The sequence below is a fragment of the Cervus elaphus genome, chromosome 22 (assembly GCF_910594005.1).
Source record: "Cervus elaphus chromosome 22, mCerEla1.1, whole genome shotgun sequence".
Classification (NCBI taxonomy): domain Eukaryota; kingdom Metazoa; phylum Chordata; class Mammalia; order Artiodactyla; family Cervidae; genus Cervus; species Cervus elaphus.
Window position 1 is genome coordinate 40,457,095 of NC_057836.1, and position 19,208 is coordinate 40,476,302.

Genomic DNA, 19,208 nt, shown 5'->3' on the forward strand with positions numbered 1-19,208 from the left:
CCAGACCAAGATTGAACACAGACCCCCTGCAGTGGAAGCACAGAGTCTTAAACACTGGACCACCAGTTAAGTCCAATATATTCATTTTTAAAGCCAAAAAGTAGAAGTGCAAATTCAAGGCTTAGAATAAATAAGGAAGCTTAACAATGGAAAAAAATAATAGAAACACAAAGCCCTCCCCACCTCTCTACTACATTTCAGGTCTCTTGGAGGGTAGGGAAAAGGAGAAATGAGAAAAACAACTGAAAGAGTGGGAACAATGAGCAACCTGTTACGCCAGAGAGATGCTCACCACTTTTACCACAGCAGAAGCAGCACAAGGGAAGCTGCTTTTAAGCCCACCACCCCACCCAAAACAAAACCAACCACAGAGACCAGTCTCAGGAGCTCACCATCACGATAATCTAGCTTTGGTTATCCTCAGACACTGAACCTGTTCTAAAGTTATATGGAAATATATCACAAAGCTCTACTGTGATATTTATAGTAAAATTACATAATTCCTCATAAAGGGCAGTTCTAAATTTCCTCAATGGGGCTTCCCTGGTGGCTCAGCGGCAAAGAATTCGCCTGTAGTGCAGAAGATGCAGGTTCAATCCCTGGGTTGGAAAGATCCTCTGGAAGACAGCATGGCAACCCACCCCAGTATTTTTGCTGAGAAAATCCCATGGATAGAGGAGTCAGGCAGGTTATGGTCCATGGGGTTACAGAGAGTTGGACACACACAAGCGAGTTTCTCTCTCCCTCTTTTTTTTCTTTTTCCTAGGCTTGGAACAAAAAACAACTGCAATGATATCATTTCACAAAGATTACTGCAGTGAAAGTGAAGGAATAGCAAAAGAAGAAAAGTGAACCCCAGCTCTTTGATCTATGGAGACTTACAGATATCCAAAATCAGACAGACAGTTTTCCCTAGAACTTCTAAATTTTAGATGCAAGATCCAAATTACTCCCTTCCCTAGACTTTCAGTTTGTACCCAAGTGTTACAAACTTATTTTCAAAGTTCATTCTGACTTTGGAAATAAAACTGGGCATTTAAAACTTCTTTGAACCCATGACTTCATGAATAAAAGAAGAAAAATACCTACAATGATTTTGTACAGTACTCTAAATCAACTCCCCTCTGCTTCCCTCCTCCTAAAGGACTGACTTAATTATAGAAGTAAAGCCCCCAAACCAATCAGCCTAATGACTAAGAATCCATTTAGCAATTGAAAGTTTTAGTATTTGAAACTCTGTGATTCTTCAAACTAGAAACCTCATGAATATGGTGTTACCGATTTTTATTAACAAATGCAACTAACACAATTTCATTCCTCACCAGGAGTGATTAAAGACTCTTAACTGCCAACTTAATCAGCATTGTTGAAGCATTACCTGTGAGGAGAGGAAAAAAGTACACTTGTCTTCCCAAATATCACACGTTCAATAACCAAATATACCTTCATTCAATGGTAAGTATATCATTCAGAACAGAAGTTTTAACAACAGGTGAAAAACGAAAAGCAAACTTTCTATCATTTTAGTACTGATAATCCTTATTACTAGTGAAGGAAAAATAATCAGTCTCCAGCCTATTTTAGCTGAACAATTAGTAGAGGAAATGAACTGATGGCAAGTCAAGCTACTCTCCGTAAGTTACTTTTCCTCAACAAATTCAAAGACAAGCTCAAGAACTGGATACAGAATGGAAGAAGAGATAAGAAAGGACATAGTCCTCTAAGTCACATTATAGTTCAGAATCAGCTCCACTCAACTCACTAAAATTATCACTAAGAATTTTCCAGCTGCTGGATCAGCTACTTTCTATCATTCATTATGAATACTGCTTAACCACATAAAATTATTGAAACACAAATATTTTAGCACTCATTTCACATGCTAGCAAGGTAATGCTCAAAATCTTCCAAGCTAGGCGTTCAACAGTACATGAACCGAGAACTTCCAGAAGTTCCAAGCTGGTTTTAGAAAAGGCAGAGGAACCAGAGATCAAATTGCCAACATCCGCTGGATCATCAAAAAAGCAAGAGAGTTCCAGAAAAACATCTACTTCTGCTTTATTGACTATGCCTAAGCCTTTGACTGTGTGGGTCACAACAAACTATGGAAAATTCTGAAAGAGGGGAATACCAGACCACCTTACCTGCCTCCTGAGATATCTGTATGCAGGCCAAGAAGCAACTGTTAGAACTGGACATGGAACAAAGGACTGCTTCAAAATTGGGAAAGGAGTATGTCAAGGCTGTATATTGTCACCCTGCTTATTTAACTTATATGGAGAGTACATCATGTGAAATGCTGGGCTGGAAGCACAAGTTGAAATCAAGACTGCAGGGAGAAATACCAACAACCTTAGATATGCAGATGACACCACCCTTATGGCAGAAAGAGAAGAAGAAATAAAGAGCCTCTTGACGAAAGTGAAAGAGGAGAGTGAAAAAGTTGACTTAAAACTCAACATTCAAAAAACTAAGATCCTGACATCCGGTCCCATCACTTTACAGCAAATAGATGGGGAAACAATGGAAACAATGACAGACTTTATTTTCTTGGGTTCCAGAATCACTGCAGATGGTGACTGCAGCCATGAAATTAAAAGACGCTTACTCCTTGGAAGAAAAGCTCTGACAAACCTAGACAGCATATTCAAAAGCAGAGACATTACTTTGCCAACAAAGGTCCGACTAGTAAACGCTATGGTTTTTCCAGCAGTCATGTATGGACGTGAGAGTTGGACCATAAAGAAAGCTGAGCACCAAAGAACTGATATTTTTGAAATGTGATGTTAGAGAAGACTCTTGAGAATCCCTTGGACTGCAAGATCAAACAAGTCAATCCTAAAGGAAATTAGGCTGGAATATTCATTGGATGGACTGATGCTGAAGCTGAAGCTCCAATACTTCGGCCACCTGACGCAAAGAACTGACTCACTGGAAAAGATCCTGATGCTGGGAGAGACTGAAGGCAGAAGAAGGGGATGACAGAGGGTGAAGTGGTTGGATGGCATCACTGATTCGATGGACATGAGTTTGAGCAAGCTCCAGGAGTTGGCGATGGACAGGGAAGCTTGGCATACTGCAGTCCATAGGGCTGCAAAGAGTCAGACATGACTGAGCGACTGAACTGAACTGAGTAGGTTCACTCTGACCTTCAGCTTACTACCAAAGGAAAATTTTTTAAGAATTTTGTAAACAAAGGAAGAGCAGGAAGAAAAAAGAACCCCTACAGTTCAGTCTCTGAGTACAGCCACCATCCTTTATTATCCTATTCTTTAAAAAATACTCATAATTTTTCCCTAAAATGTTTTATATTTGCTTATTGATACAGTATTAATGTTAGCGTGTCCATGAGCAATCTTTGGCTCTTTTCCTCTTCTCTAACTATAATTCTCTCTAGGTAGTGTTATCCAGTCTCAAGGATTTAAATACATGCATAATTATATTTTAATTTCAGCTCAGTCTTTTCTAACTTCAAACTCATACACTTAACAACATACTTGACCAAGATATCTAATAAGCATTTCAAACTCAGCATGTCCATGTCCTGATCTGCACTGCCACCCCTCCAACCTTTGTAACCCACAGTATTCCCCCATTTAAGCTGACAGCAATTCCATTTTTCAGGTTGCTGAAGTTCAAACCTTTGGAGTTGTTCTTGATTCCTACCCTTCTGTCACATCCCAAAATTTGGTAATGAAATCCTATTGCTTCAATCTTCCAAATATATCTAAAAACTAATCATATCTCACCATGTATTCTGAGCTACCACCATCTCTTACCTAGATTACTACAGGATTCCTAACAGATCTTCCTGCTTCCACTCTTGTACCCTTACAGTTCAGTCTTGAAACAGCTGCCAGAATGATCTTTTTAAAACTTAGCCAGAGGTCTCTCTTCTGTTCAAACCCTGCCATGGCTCTTCATCTCTCAGAGTTAAAAGCCAAAGTCCTTTCAGTGATATAAGGCCTTTCAGGATCTGACCTCATAGTGACCCTTCTGGGGCTTCCTTTGTGGCTCAGCTGGTAAAGAATGCACCTGCAATGCGGGAGACCTGGGTTCGATCCCTGGGTTGGAAAGATTCCCTGGAGAAGGGAAAGGTTACCCACTCCAGTATTCTGGCCTGGAGAATTCCATGGACTGTATAGTGACCCTTCTGTCCTCCTCTCCCATTATCCTTCTTCCTGTTCATTCCTTCAGGATCCTTAAGGTTCCTTGGAGACACAGACAACCACCAGAACCACACCGAGAGTCTGTGCTTTTCTTGTTCTCTCTTTTCATCTTGAATCCAATTTATTTGCTTTTCTTACTCCCAATTTCCAGTTTTGTTAAGAATTTCCCTCCTCCTTTGGAAAGGCCCTCAAACATCATCAGATTTTCTATCCATCCTTAAAAACTCTTTTAATTCCTACTATGAAACACCCTGTGAAGAGAAGCTCCTTGGAATGGTCATCTCAGACTTCAATGTTTTTTTTTCTCCCTCTCCTTTTCCTTTTCTATCTTCTGTAAATACAGAAATTATCTGTCAAAATTTTGGTTGACAAAGCTTATGTTTGCACAAAAACTTGTACAAGAATGTTCGTAGTGGTTTTTTTTTGTAATTGCCAAAATCCATAAATAAGCAAAATGTTCTTAAATGGGTGAATGGATAAACAATCTATGTTGCATTCACACAATGGAATACTACTCTGCAAGAAAAGGGAATAAACTGATGCAGCCATACATTACCTGATATTCTAGAAGAGCCAAAACTATAGTGACAGAAAACAGATCAGTGACTGCCAGGTGCTGAGGGGTTGGGGGGAATGTTGGAACTGCTCTGTGTCTTGATTACAGTGGTGTTTACGCAACTGTATGAGCTTGTTAAAATGCACACCATGAGCTAAAATGGTTTAATTTTACTTTGTGGAAATAAACCTCAATAAATCTAACTTTAACATAAGTAAAATGGAATAAAAATTCTTACCTGGAAGACACTTATCCCAAACATTCACTTGGTTAACTTCCTTACTTCCTTAAGGTCTCTGCTCAAAGATCACTTCTCAGTGAGGCCTACCCTGGCCAGTATGCTTAATATTGTGGGAAGGAAGCAAAGAAAGGAGAAGGGAGGAAGAAATTCACCCTCAGTGAACTCACTTCACCTTGCAAAGACTGTGGAAGATAGTACTAGAACTAGGAGTATATTCCCATGAGAAAATGGAATAAGAGATGAGCTGGAACCTTTTGTCAAGACTCCAGTCATGCTTAGAGACTTGAAAAGAACTCTGTGCAAAGGACAAAGAAAGGAGGAGTTCTGTTACCAAGAAAGATCCACACTCAGAGGCTCTGAGTCATGTGATATATATGTGTATATATATATATGTGTGTATGTATATGTGTGTGTGTATATATATATATGTATATATACCTGGTTACGCACTAATGTAAGAGTTTCATGGGGAAAAAAAAAGCAAATCAAATATAATTTAAAGCTTAGCAAGCATTTCCTTACCCAAACATGGCAAAAGAGAAATAAGGAAATACATCTCAATGCCAGGTAAATGCAAATAAATTAATAATTTCTGCTAGAAGTATATACCTGTAACAGTTTGTTTTACCTGAAAACCTAAAGCTGAGATGATCAGCTTTAGAAACAAAAAACAAAACAAAACCAAGACTCATCACCATTCTGAAATCTTAGACAGCATCTAACATCCTGAATTTATAGTTTCAGTCTTCAAAAAGGACACCAAAAGCTCCATTCTATTTAGAATAACATAAAGTGACAAACAGAAAAACTTGCCATTTCAAGGATAAGGGAAAAAATCAACAATTTATTCAAACACATCTTGGGTACCTAATATTTGTCAGGTCTGTGATAGGAGCTGATATGACCTTGGGTGTAGTGACTACAGTCAAAATAAGATACAAATATCAAATCATAAGCATTTGCTTTTAAGCATACTTAACAATTATACTGACAATGATTATGCATTCTGGCACTGTACTAGATGCTGAGGGATTACAAAAGTAAACAATAGATTATATTTATTGTTTCCTATGTATCCCAGACAGTGCATATTATCTCATTTATTAATCTAACAACTTTATGAGTTAAACTTCTTTGTTTTAGAGATGAAAGCTTAGAAAATTTAAGAAGCAAAACTAGCAAGAGTCAGAGTTGGGGTTTAATCTCAGACACTTCAAACTCCAGAACACATATAGTCAACTGCTATGCTAAACTGTTTCCCTCAACTAGCTTCAAGTCTGGAGGACAGAAAGATGAGCTTAGAAATGATGTTAATACATGTGGCCAGCTCCACCTCATTAGTGCCCAAAAGTCTACCTGGAAAATAAAAATGGCAAATTAAGTATACACAGGTAAAGAATGCACACATCTTACAGTACAGAATTACTCCCTAAAGGACAAACTTAAAGAAATAAACGGCTTGCACATAATGATGGCAATTTTACATGAGTAATAAAATGAATGAAAATAACACATAAAAGCAACTAAGTCCTTTCTACTCTAAAAAGACTGCTGTGCAATAATTTAATTCCTTCAGTGACAAGACCTTCAGTTCTGTTCAACTTATCTCTTTCTAACACATGAAAACAAAATCAGGTGACTTGGAATATAGAACAAAACTGAAAGTCATTTTTATGTATTTACCTAGAAACTTTTTTCATAAATTCTAAATACTTATATAGAAAAGGCTTCCTTCTGCCTCTAAGTAAAACTTCTTTCTACACGTTAGCTATATAAAACTTCCTAGGACAGATGGGCAGCCTGCAAGGCCTTCAAGTCCTTTGTTTAAAAAGGTGGCAAATGGGTCCTATTGACCAATAAAGCCAGCCAGGTTTCTGGAAGCACTGACCCCAAAAAAGTCATTATGTCTCTTCATCTTGCAAGACCAGAGCAGACAAAGGAGCCAAAGCTAAAAGAGAAACCAAAGTAAGATCATATAAACATTAAAATCCATATCATAAAAATTTGTGACACAAACAGCCCCCGTTTTTTAATTAACACCACTGTCATAATGCTAACCTACAAAAACGAAAAGACTGACCTCACTCTGTTAAAAATTTTAATCTATCATTCAAGTAGGTAAAATCTCAGCAGTTGGTATGCATAAAAACTGCGAATCTCCTTTAAAATATATACAAGAGTTTTCTTCCCACGTAGAACAGGGAGCTAACAGAAGAATGTCATATACGACCACTAAAGACATCCCTAAATAGTGGCAAGGTTTCTTCTTAAAAAAGAAGTGGGTATGTATAGAACACCCTGATGAAGCCATCAAAATTCTATTAGAACTAATAAACAAATCCAGTAAGGTTGTAGGACATGAAATCAATATACAAAAAAACTGTTGCAATTCAATCCCCTTTACAATTGCATCAAAAAGAATAAATATCTAGAATAAATTTAACCAAGGAAGAAAAAGACCTATATATCAAAATTTTCTGTATATATCAAAGACATTAATAAAAAAAATTGATGACACAAATGAATCTGTATATTGAAAATGTCTGTAGATCAAAGATCTGTATATTGAAGATATTTTTTTTTAAATTGAAAATGACACAAATACATGGAAATATATTCCATGCTCATGGATTGGAAGAATCAAGACTGTTAAAATATGATAACTATCTAACACAATCTACAAATTCATTGCAATCGCTATCAAAACTCCAATGACATTTTCCAAAGAAACAGAACAAAAAAATCACAAAATTTATAAGGAACCACACACAAAAGAAATCCAAATAGTAAAAGCAATCCTGAGAAAGAACAACAAAGCTAGAGGCATCACACTCTCTGATTTCAAACTATATCACAAAGCTATAGCAATTAAAAGAGATGTGACTGGCATAAAAATAGACACACAGATCAATTGAATAGAAGAGAGCATGTAGAAACAAACCCAAATATAAATGGTCAATTAATTTACAACAAAGAAGCCAAGAATACAATAGGGAAAGGACAGTCTCTTCAGCTAACCATGTTGGGAAAACTGAACAGCCACATGCAAACAAACGAAATTCAACCACTATCTCACACCATAAATGGATTAAATTCACCATTCATGGATTTAATCAAGTGGATTAAAGATCTGAGCATTAGATCTGAAACCATTAAAATCCCAAAAGAAAATATAGGCAGTAAGCTCCTTGACATAGGTCTTGGCAATGATTTTTTTAAATCTAATACCAAAAGCAATAGCATCAGAAATAAATTAGTGGGACTATATCATACTAAAAAGCTTCTGCACAGGAAAGAAAACCATCAACAAAATAAAAGGCAAGTTACTGAATGCAAAAAAATATCTGCAAATCATATATCTGATAAGTAGTAAATATCTAAAATATACAAAGAACTCTTACAATAGCAAAAAAAAAAATCCAATTTAAAAATGGGGAGAAGATCTAAACTGACATTTTTCCAAAGACATACCGATAGTCAACAGGTGCATGAAAAGATGATCAACATCATTAATCATCAGGGAAATACAAATCAAAACGACAATGAGATATTACTTTACACTTGTCAGAATGGCTAACATCAAAAAGAACAAAAATAACAAGCATTGGCAAGAATATAAAGAAAAGAGAACCCTCAAGAAGCTAAAGGCAAAGGTTAAAAGGAAAGATATACCATTTTGAATGCAGAGTTCCAAAGAATAGCAAGGAGAGATAAGAAAGCCTTGCTCAGTAATCAACAAAAAGAAACAGAGGAAAACAATAGAAAGGGAAAGACTAGAGATCTCTCCAAGAAAATCAGAGATACCAAGGAAACATTTCATGCAAAGATGGGCTCAATAAAGGACAAAAATGGTATGTACCTAAGAGAAGCAGAAGATATTAAGAAGAGGTGGCAAGAATACACAGAACTATACAAAAGAGATCTTCACAATCCAGATAATCACGATGGTGTGATCACTCACCTAGAGTCAGACATCCTGGAATACGAAGTCAAGTGGGCCTTAGGAAGCATCACTACGAATAAAGCTAGTGGAGGTGATGGAATTCCAGTTGCACTATTTCAATTCCTTAAAGATGATGCTGTGAAAGTGCTGCACTCAACATGCCAACAAATTTGAAAAACAAAGCAATGGCCACAGGACTGGAAAAGTCAGTTTTCATTCCAATCCCAAAGAAAGGCAATGCCAAAGAATGCTCAAACTACTGCACAATTGCACTCATCTCACATGCTATCAAAGTAATGCTCAAAATTCTCCAAGCCAGGCTTCAACCTGGCTTGTGAACCAGGTATGTGAACTGAGAACTTCCAGATGTTCAAGCTGGTTTTAGAAAAGTCAGAGGAGCCAGAGATCAAATTGCCAACATCTGCTGGATCATACAAAAAGCAAGTGAATTCCAGAAAAACATCTACTTCTGCTTTATTGACTACATAAATGCCTTTGACTGTGTAGATCACAACAAACTATGGAAAATTCTTCAAGAGATGGGAATACCAGACCACCTTATCGGCCTCCTGAGATATCTGTATACAGGTCAAGTAGCAACAGTTAGAACCAGACATGGAACAACAGACTGGTACCAAACTGGGAAAGCAGTACGTCAAGGCTGTATATTGCTACCCTGCTTATTTTACTTTATTTTATATCATGAGCAATGCCAGGCTGGATGAAGCACAAACTGGAATCAAGATTGTTGGGAGATATGCAGATGACACCACTCTTATGGCAGAAAGTCAAGAGGAACTGAACAGCCTCTTGATGAAAGTGAAAGAGAAGAGTGAAAAAGTTGGCTTAAAACTCAACATTCAAAAATCTAAGATCCTGGCATCGGTCCCATCACTTTATGGCAAATAGATGGGGAAACAGTGCAAACAATGACAGACTTAATTTTATTGGGTTCCAAAATCACTGCAGATGGTGACTGCAACCGTGAAATTAAAAGACGCCTGATCCTTCGAAGAAAAGGTATGACCAACCTAGCCAGCATGTTAAAAAGCAGAGGTATTACTTTGCCAACATAGGTACGTCTAGTCAAAGCTGTGGTTTTTCCAGTAGTCCTGTATGGATGTGAGAGTTGGACTATGAAGAAAGCTGAGCACCGAAGAATTGTTGCTTTAGATCTGTGGTGTTGGAGAAGACTTGAGAATCCCTTGGACTGCAAGGAGATCAAACGAGTCCATCCTAAAGGAAATCAGTCCCGAATATTCATTGGAAGGACTGATGCTAAAGCTGAAACTCCTATACTTTGGCCACCTGATGCAAAGAACTGACTCATTGGTAAAGACCCTGATGCTGGTAAAGATTGAAAGCAGGAGGAGAAGGGGACAACAGAGGATGAGATGGTTGGATGGCATCACTGACTTGATGGACATGAGTTTGGGCAAGCTCCAGGAGATGGTGATGGACAGGGAAGCCTGGTGTGCTGCAGCCCATGGGGTTGCAAAGAGTCAGACACTACTGAGGGACTGAACTGAACTGACAGGAATTCCCTGGGTGGTCCTCTAAGCCATGCAGCGGGGCCAAAAGAAAGGAAGTTAAACTGGTGCAGAAACTATGGAAAATAGTATAGAGGTTCTTCAAAAAAGTAAAAACAGAACTACAATATGACCTAGTAATTCTACTTCTGGGCATTTATCTGAAGAAAATGAAAACACTAACTTGAAAAGATATTTGTACCCCAATATTAATTGCAGCATTGTTTGCAACAGCCAATATACTAAAACGACTTAAGTGTCCATTACTGGACAAATGAATAAAAAACTGAGACAGACATACACACAGACACATATACATATAAAGGAATATTATTCAGTCATAAAAAGAATAGAATCTTGCCATTATGACAACATGGATGGACCTTGAGGGCACTATACTAAGTGAAGAAAGCCAGACAAAGACAAATACCGTATGATGTCTTTTACACACAGAATCTAAAAACTATTCAAACACATATATAAGTGTATATATATATACATGTGTGTGTGCTCAATCCTGTTTGACTCTCTGCAACTCCATAGATTGTATAGCCTGCCAGGCTCCTTTGTCCATCGGATTTCCCAGGCAAGAAAACTTAACACATTGAAAATAGCTCAGTTGTGTCCGATTCTTTGAGACCCCATGGACTACACAGTCCATGTAATTCTCCAGACCAGAATACTAGAGTGTGTAGCTACTCCCTTCTCCAGAGGATATTCCCAACCCAGGGATTGAACCCAGGTCTCCCACAGTGCAGGCAGATTCTTTACCAACTGAGCTATCAGGGAAGTTCATATAGCAAATATAAAAATTATATATAATATATATTATATACATATGTGTATACACACACACACACATATAAACCCAAGTTCACAGAACAGATTGGTGGTGCCAGAGGTGGCAGGGGTGGGGAGAAGTTAGAGAAATTGCTGAAAGGAGTCAAAAGGTAAAAAGAAAAAATAAAATTAAAAACAAAAACAAAATTTTTTTTAAAAAAAAGAAGCACGGAGTAAGGGGGCTCTTAAGCTTCTCCCAAGACAGCCCTTTTAAGACATCAATATCCCCTCCAAAGTGCTGGATATCCCTCCATTAAAGCCCACATTAAAGAATTTGAGATAAAACAGTAACAGCAAGCCAAATAAAAAGGTGGGGGGAGAGAAAAATGGGAATAACTATAACAGATGTGTAAAAAGAGCACTTTTGTGAACCTGGAGAGAAATTTATATGACCAGTTTTCAGAACATTTTTCTGAATATTAAAAACAATTCCAATATCAATGATATGGGGTAAAAGAAGTTAAACAATCTACTGAAAGGGAGAAGATATTTGCAAATGATATGACTGATAAGGGGTTAATACCCAATATATATAAACAGCTCATATAATCCAATATTAAAAAAAACAACAACCCTGAACAATCCAATTTAAAAAATGGGCAGAAGCTCTGAATTGACATTTTTTCCAAAAACATACTGATGGCCAATAAGCACATAAAAAGATGCTTAACATCACTAATCATCAGGGAAATGAAAATCAAAACCACAGTGAGATATCACCTCACACCTATCAGAAAGGCTATCATTAGAAAGACAAGAAATAAGGATGTAGAGAAAAGGGAACCCTTGTGCACTGATGGTAAGGATGTAAACTGGTACAGACACTGTGGAAAACAGTATGGAGATTGCTCAAAAAATTAAAAATAGGAAAAAAAATTAAAAATAGGACTACCACATAATAAAGCAATTTCATTCCTGAGTACATATCCAAAAAAATGAAAACACTAGTTCAAAAAGATACATGCACTCTAATGTTCAAGTTAGACAGAGAAAGACAAATACTCTTATCTCTTATACCTGGAATCTAAAAAAAAAGCAAACAAATATATATAACAAAAAAGAAACAGACTTACAGACACAGAGAACTAACTAGTGGTTAGTGGGAGAGGAAAGAGAAGGGGGACAAGTTAGGAGTCTGGAACTAAGAGATACAAACTACTTGTATAAAATAGATAAGCAACAGAATACAGTGTACAGCACAAGGAAATACAGCCATTATTTAAATGGAGTTTAATCTGTAAAAATACTGAATCACTGTTTTATACCTGAAATTAATATTATAAACCAACTATACTTCAATAAAGAAGCTAATTTTAAAATATAAAAGGATTGCTTATATTCTCTTGACCTACATTCTAAATGACTCCAAGAGATCTCTGAGAAATAAGAAACATGCAAATACCTTTACAAACAATTTTTTAAAGTTTACTTTACTAATCCTATACTCTCTAAATAAAAAATAAAATTTCTTTAATGAACATGAATGGTACTGCTGATGATCAAAAGAGATGCATAATTCAGAAATGCTTAGAGTATCATAGATACTTTTAAGCATAATGAACTGTAGTGATTACTTTGTTCAAATCCTACATTATTTAATTTGGCTCACAGTTTATTTTTCAAGAGAATTTGAGTATACACAAAGTTTTCCTTGGGTGTCTATTCTTTATTGATTACATCCACAGCAACAAGGAAACAAAACAAGGGCAACTCACTGCAACTCCAGATTGGCTACCAAACATGAGAATATGTGAGGAACTAATGGAAACAAGGCAGGCCTGTTAGAGCCCATGAATATTTCAGAAGAATAATGAAAAAGGGTGCCAGATGGGTTTGCTTGCAGCTGGCTAACAACTAAATTTCTGACCAAAGCTAAAAGCTTCCTTACATAATTTATCAAGCACTTTTCAGTTCCCTTCTACTACCACCCTTTTCGTTCTTTCTTTTTTCATTTTCCTTTTTTAAAGAGCGATACCACCATCGTTTCTCTTTCAAACGGGACTGTTTGTTGGTTTGGTGTTTTTTTTAATTTTTAAAGGAAAGAAAAGAATACCTGTATCCTCTGTACTGCTGAGGACAAAGTATGAGTCTAGGTGTTATTACTGAAGCAAAAATGAACAAAGGAAGTGCTAGAAAATCCTAACTACTCTTTTCTAAACAAAGTAGTTTAAAATAAACACTAATTGCCAAGCGTTATCAGGCATAAATACAAATCAGCTCTGCTTAGCTAGTAGAGGTGAAGCTTCATCCTTCCCAGAGCACACAGGTCCCTGTCTACCTCTCCAGACTCATCTTCCAACACTCTAACCTATGTTCCAGAGACAAAAGCAGCTGAATTCACTCAAGCTCTTTTAACAATAAAAATTAAAATTACAAATAAGATTTAAGTGCCTACTGTGTGCCCAGAATAGCTCAGTTGGTAAAGAATCTGCCTGCAGGAGACCTGGGTTTGATCCCTGGGTTGGGAAGATCGCCTGGAGAAAGGAAAGGCTACCATTCCAATATTCTGGTCTGGAGAGCTCCATGGACTGTACAGTCCAAGCCGTCGCAAAGAGTTGGACACAAATAAGTGACTTTCACTTTCATTTTCATGTGCCAGGCACTGTTCTAAGCATTTGACCAGCAAATCCCAAGAGGAGTTAGAGTTCTATTATTATCAGGTAGAGGAAATTTAAGTGCCTTGCCCAAAGCAGTCTGCTTCAGAGCCTGCACTCAAATTCTGCTCGCTATGCCTCTCTGAAACAGCAGATCAGTATTATCTCTTTCAAATACAGATTGCTCAAAATCCTGCACACTACTACCACAGCTTTGACACATTCTATTTAAAATCACTGCTGAAGGTTTTAAGTCCTAAATCAGAAATTTAAAGGCTTTAATATTGCCAAAATCATTGTGGTAGCCAACCTGCAAGACAGCTCAATCCCCGTCATCTGACAACATTCACAGCCCTGAGGATACCCTCTCACACTGAACCAGGGCAGGACTGTGGGTCCTACACATAAGACAGGAACCATGGTATGCCACTTCTGAGATAAGGTATAAAAAACCCCACAGATTCCATGATAAGCCCCCTCTCCATCAGTCTATCTGTGATTGTCTGTCTCTCTCACCACTTGCTCTGAGGGAAGTCAGCAGTCGTGTAATTAGGACGAACAGGCAGCCTACAAAGAGGCCCAAGTGGTAAGAAACAGGCTGCTAACAGTTACACAACTGAGTTTAGAAGCAGACTCTTCAGGAACAGTTGGGCAGGGCCTTGGGGTGACTGCACTCCCTGCCAGCAGCTTGACTGCAACCTTGTAATAGACAGACTCTGAGCCAGAACCATCCAGTTAAGCGCCCCCTGGATCTCTGACCCTCAGAAAGTATGCAAGATAATAAACACTTCTGTTCAGTGCTAAATATTAGGATAATTTGTTCCATCGCGATAGTTAACTAATACAAGCAAGTGGCCCTACTGACAGCTTACTTATAACAGATGTTAATAGAAAGAGCCTTTTATTTTACAATACAGAGAATACAGTCAATATTTCATAATAAGTGAAGCATTCTCTTTCAGTTCAATTCAGTCGTTCAGTCATGTCTGGCTCTTTGCGACCCTGTGGACTGTAGCACACCAGGCTTCCCTGTCCATCACCAACTCCCGGAGCTTGCTCAAACTCATGTCCATCAAGTCGGTGATACCATCCAACCGTCTCATCCTCTGTCGCCCCCTTCTCCTGCCTTCAATCTTTCCCAGCATTGGGGTCTTTTTCAATGAGTCAGCTCTTCGCATCAGGTGGCCAAAATATTGGAATTTCAGCTTCAGCATCAATGAATATTCAGGACTGATTTCCTTTAGGATTGACTCGTTTGATCTCCTTGCAGTCCAAGGGAATCTCAAGAGTATTCTCCAACACCACAGTTCGAAGGTATCCAATTCTTTGGTGCTCAGCTTTCTTTATGGTCCAAATCTCACATCCATACACAACTACTGGAAAAACCACAGCTTTGACTAGACAGACCTATGTTGGCAAAGTATTATCTCTGCTTTTTTTTTTTTTTAGCTCTACCACTTTATTGCTACCAACGCATTTCCCTCCACCCTCGTGCACACATGCGCAGTCATGTAATCCCATGGACTGCAGCCCGCCAGACTCCTCTGTCCATGGACTTTTCCAGGCAAGAACACTGGAATGGGTTGCCATCTCCTTCTCCTATCTCTGCTTTTTAAAATACTGTCTAGGTTGGTCATAACTTTTCTTCCAAGGAGCAAGCGTCTTTTAATTTCATGGCTACAGCCACCATCTGCAGTGATTTTGGAGCCCAATAAAATAAAGTTTGTCACTGTTTCCACTGTTTCCCCATCTATTTGCCATGAATGGTGAGAGTGGATGCCATGATCTTCATTTTTTGAATGTTGAGTTTTAAGCCAACTTCTTCACTCTCCTCTTTCACTTCCATCAAGAGGCTGTTTAGTTCTTCTTTGCTTTCTGCCATAAGGATGGCATCATCTGCATATCTGAGGTTACTGATATTTCTCCCAGCAATCTTGACTCCAGCTTGTGCTTCATCCAGTCCAGCATTCCTCATGATGTACTCTGCATATAAGTTAAATAAGCAGGGTGACAATATACAGCCCTGATGTACTCCTTTCCTGATTTGGAACCAGTCTGTTGTTCCAAATCTGATTCTAACTGTTGCTACTTGACCTGCATACAGATATCTCAGGAGGCCGATAAGGTGGTCTGGTATTCCCATCTCTTGAAGAATTTTCCAGTTTGTTGTGATCCACACAGTCAAAGGCTTTGGTGTAGTCAATAAAGCAGCAATAGATGTTTTTCTGGAACTCTTGCATTTTCGATGATCCAATGGATGTTGGCAATTTGATCTCTGGTTCCTCTGCTTTTTCTAAATCCAGCTTGAACACCTGGAAGTTCTTGGTTCATGTACTGTCGAAGCCTGGCTTGGAGAATTTTGAGCATTACTTTGATAGCATGTGAGATGAGTGCAACTGTGCAGTAGTTTGAACATTCTCTGGCACTGCTTTTCTTTGGGACTTTAATGAAAACTGACCTTTTCCAGTCCTGTGGCCACTCCTGAGTTTTCCAAATTTGCTGGCATGTTGAGTGCAGCACTTTCACAGCATCATCTTTCAGGATTTGAAATAGCTCAACTGGAATTCCATCACCTCCACTAGCTTTATTCGTAGTTTGTAAGGCCCACCTGACTTCGCATTCTAGGATGTCTGACTCTAGGTGACTGATCACAGCATCGTGATTATCTGGGTCATTAAGATCTTTTTTGTATAGTTCTTCTGTGTATTCTTGCAACCTTTTCTTAATATCTTCTGCTTCTGTTAGGTCCATACCATTTCTGTCCTTTACTGTACCCATCTTTGCATGAAATGTTCTCTTGGTATCTAATTTTCTTGAAAATTACCTGAAATTTATGATACTGTAAATCAACTAAATCTCAATTATAAAAAAAGAAGTAGAAAAAGATCAGCAAAAAAAGGTCTAAATTTCTAAGCCAGAATAACATTGGTGCTTTAAATAATTAGTTACATGTTGGGAATTCCCTGGCAGTTGAGTGGTTAGGACTCCACACTTTTACCACAGGGGGAACAGGTTTGAGTCCTAGTCTGGGCACTAAGATCCCACATGTCACATGGTGTGGCCCACCCCCCCCCCCCCCAGATTAGTCACATCTTTAAAATCTATGTCAATTTAACTTTCAAAATGTTAAAAGATTTACTTCTAGATTTAATTACTACATTTTATTAATGAGACATTTCATATTGTTTATCTATCACATAAACTGCAATTGGGATCTGAAGATTAAATAGAAAACCAAAATTCATTTTACTAAAAGTGTACATAAAAGAGTACTAATCTTGTGCTCACTTCGGCAGCACATATACTAAAATTGGAACGATACAGAGAAGATTAACATGGCCCCTGCACAAGGATGACATGCAAATTTGTGAAGCATTCCATATTTTTATACATTATGGAATATTACTCAGCCATTAAAAAGAATTCATTTGAGTCAGTTCTAATGAGATGGATGAAACTGGAACCCATTATATAGAGTGAAGTAAGTCAGAAAGATAAAGACCAATACAGTATACTAATGCATATATGTGTAATTTAAAAAGATGATAACGATAACCCAATATGCAAAACAGAAAAAGAGACACAGATGTACAGAACAGACTTTGGGACTCTGTGGGAGAAGGCGAGGGTGGAATGTTCTGAGAGAACAGCATTGAAACAAGTATACTATCAAGGGTGAAACAGATCACCAGCCCAGGTTGGATGCATGAGACAAGTGCTCAGGGTTGGTGCACTGGGAAGACCCAGAGGGATGGGATGGGGAGGGAGGTGGGAGAGGGGATCGGGATGGGGAACACATGTAAATCCATGGCTGATTCATGTCAACGTATGACAAAACCACTATAATATTGTAAATTAGCCTCCAACTAATAAAAATAAATGAAAAAAAAAAGTACTAATCTTTAGAGTAACATTTAAAAGATTGTGGTTGAAATGACAATATATGGCATTTATTTCAAGTAATTCTATACTGGTAGGTAGGAGGAAAGAGGGAGAAGCTAAAATAATATGCTAGTAAGCTGATGGGCACATATGTTTGTGCATTTTTAATCACTCAGTCATGTCCGACTCTTTGTGACCCCATGGACTACAGCCCACCAGGCTCCTCTGTCCATGGAGGCACATGAGGGTTCATTAAACTACTCTTTCTCAAGTATGTGTTAAACCCTCCATACTAATGAGGGATTTAGTTTTTGTTGTTTTGGCCTGTTTTTTTTTTTTTTCCTTCCTAAGGAGACAGAACAAAATATACTCTACACTGCCTAATTTCCTACTTAACTACCAAAATCCACCAAAACGTCCATTCAGCATACCAAGACTCCATGAAATCAAGGTGATGTCACATGATTTATAGAAATGCATCTTACCAAAGAAAAAGGTTAATCAAACGTGTGTTCTGTACTTCTTTAGATAATATTGTTTGCTTTGGCTGGAAGGTGTGGCTTGTGGGATCTTAGTCCCAACCAGGGATTGAACCCAGGCCCTCAGCAGTGAAACCACTGGACAGCCAGGAAATTCCTGATAATAAAGTTTTTTAAAGTAAAATTTTCATCAATGCAGCACATGTAGTTCTACTTCTGAATTATTTTCAAGTATCTATTAAAAGAAAGAATAATCTTATTTTCCAGTCCTTTGTTATTTTGCCATACTTGGCCAGCCAGTCTCATAGACTTTGAGGCCCACCCAGGGGATACTGGTGTCAGCAACGAAGGATGCAACTGCAGTTAGGCATAAACATGAAAATTTGTGTTAAATGTGTTAAAGCACAGTTAATGAGATTCCAGGCATTTCTCTGTAATTTGAAATGGAATCTGAAACAATATGCTTGTCTAAAACTATGCTATTGCAACTACTGGGCTTTCACTATAAAAAAAAAATAAATAAATATGAAGACACTTAAAATGAAAGAAAAAAAGAAAGGATTATATCTATTGAGTCCTTTTACATTTATGTCATTGATCCCTTCTGTCCGACATATAGCCCTTTTGACTGAGCCTGTAGCCTGCTAGATTCCTCTGTCCATGGAATTCTCCAGGCAAGAATATTGGAGTGGGTAGCTGTTCTCTTCTCCTGGGGATCTTCCTGACCAGGAATTGAACCGGGGTCTCCTGCACTGCCAGCGGATTCTTTACAAGCTGAGCTACTGGGGAAGCCCTGAAGATACTTAATATGAAGGGGAAAAAAAGAAAGGATTATATCTATTGAGTCCTTTTACATTTATGCTGTTGAGCCCTTCCGACATACATATGTAAGTCTTGCGTATGTGGGTGTCTTTGGTCAATCAGAGGCATACCTCCGAGATACTGTAGGTCTGGTTCCAGACTATCAGCACTGAA

At 38.0% G+C, this 19,208-nt stretch overlaps 1 protein-coding gene and 1 non-coding gene across 8 annotated transcripts in view; one reads left to right on the forward strand and one right to left on the reverse strand.

Moving 5' to 3' along the window:
* The window catches only part of DENND5B (DENN domain containing 5B), a 206,919-nt gene that overhangs the window by 166,355 nt on the left and 21,356 nt on the right, over positions 1-19,208 (reverse strand). The gene's annotated exons all lie outside the window — the stretch shown is intronic.
* On the forward strand, positions 17,153-17,259 carry LOC122680949. The gene has a single exon (XR_006336857.1). It is a non-coding gene; the product is annotated as a U6 spliceosomal RNA (small nuclear RNA).